At 38.6% G+C, this 1,813-nt stretch overlaps 1 pseudogene; it reads left to right on the top strand.

Moving 5' to 3' along the window:
* The first annotated feature begins 826 nt into the window (after positions 1-826).
* On the top strand, positions 827-1,559 carry LOC123937312 (annotated as a pseudogene).
* The last annotated feature ends 254 nt before the right edge of the window (positions 1,560-1,813 follow it).

The following is a 1,813-nucleotide window of genomic DNA, read 5'->3' as shown; positions in this document are numbered from 1 at the left end:
TAAATAACCTACCATGGTCTCATGGATGCCAACAAAATATAAGAGATTCCTGAGTCAAAGACAATGGACAACTTATTATTTACAGTAGTAGCAGTAGCCAGAGCATCATCATTTTGTATCGCTTTGCCAAGCCAAAATTCCCAGAGAGCATCAGGAAAAGGGCAAGGTGATACATGCAGGAGAGGAATCTCAAGCTTAGGGAGCCTGAATCTCTTTAAAGGGACGGTAAGCTAGCCTGAACTTTTCCCCAGAAGGAGACATTATCTTTATTATATTTGCTGTGGTTTGAATATATGTCCTCCCCCAATTCATATGTCAAAAATCCTAATGTCCGATATGATGATATCAAGAGATGAGGCTTTTGGTCAGGAGGGTAGAGGCCATTATAAGAGACACCCCACAGAGATCACTCACTCCTTTTACCATGTGAAGATACAATGAGAAGACTGTGGCATACAAGAGGGCCATCGCCAGCCTACAACAGCATCCTGGTCTTAGACTTCTAGCCTCCAGAACTTTGAGAAATACATTTCTGTTGTTCATAAGCCATCCTGCCTGTAGTATTTTGTTGTAACAGCCTGAACAGAGTGAGAAAATTGTGGAGAGCAAAGATGAACTTTGCTCCAGAGAGTAGTATCTTTGTCTTCCAACGTTGTTCCCTAGACAAACATCTCTGAAGGACAGTTCAGCAAAAAAGTCAAGCAGTGCCTTTGCTTGCAAGACATAGAGAAACACAAGAAAATTGTCTCCCAGAAGTCTCCAGCTCAAAAAATGCTTAGCATGATTTATATGAAGAGATATAATTAGCTCTTTTCTGGCTAGAACCATGGAGAGTGCAGATGAAAAGAAAAAGAAGGTTCCTACTGTGCCAGAAACCCTTAAGAAGGGGTGAAGGAATTTCACAGAGTTGAAGATCGTGTCTGAGAAAGAAATTTGTTCAAAAGATGCTTCAAAAGGCAAAGAGGAAGCTTATCTATGAAAAAGCTCAGCGTTACCACAAGGAACAGAACTAAGACTCGAATAACAAGGATTGTAAGAAAAGCTGGCAACTTCTACATACCTGCAGAACCTAATAAATTAGCATTCGTCTTCATGATCAGAGATATCAATGGTGTGAACCCAAAGATTCAGAAGGTGTTGCAGCTTCTTCGCCTTCACCAGATCTTCAATGACAGCTCTCTTAAGCTCAACAAGACTTTAGTTAACATGCTAAAGATTATGGAACCATATATAACATGGGGGCACCCAAACCTGAAGTCAGTGAAGGAATTGATCTACAAACATGGTTATGGCAAAATCAACCAGAAGTGAATTGCCCTGACAGATAACACATTGATTGCCCAATCTCTTGGTAAATATGGCATCATCTGCATGGAGGATCTCATTCACAAGTTCTATACTGTTAGAAAACGTTTTAAAGAAGCAAATAACTTTTTATGGTCCTTCAAATTATCTTCTCCATGAGGGGAAATGAAGAAAAAGACCACCCACTTTGTGGAAGGAGAGATGCTGGCAACAGGGAAGACTAGATTAATAGAGTTATTAGAAGGATGAATTAAGGTATATAACATGATTATTTTCATAATCTGCTCAGTAATAAAGAACTACTCTCAAATGGAAAAAAAGATATAATTAAGCAAAATAATATTGCAAACATGAAAAATTTGAGTTGCATGTGAAAATTGAAAACATCAAGTGTGAACTCTCATCATTCATAGTCACCCTCTTCCCATTCCAAGATCTCTACCAGATTCTGCCTTAAACTCATTGTTTCTTCTTAGTGGCTTTATGATAAAATATTGAGAAAATTGAC

The sequence above is a fragment of the Meles meles genome, chromosome 2 (genome assembly GCF_922984935.1).
Source record: "Meles meles chromosome 2, mMelMel3.1 paternal haplotype, whole genome shotgun sequence".
NCBI classification, from domain to species: Eukaryota; Metazoa; Chordata; class Mammalia; order Carnivora; family Mustelidae; genus Meles; species Meles meles.
The sequence above is the reverse complement of the archived record's forward strand: the minus strand, read 5'-3'. Positions and strand labels throughout refer to the sequence as shown.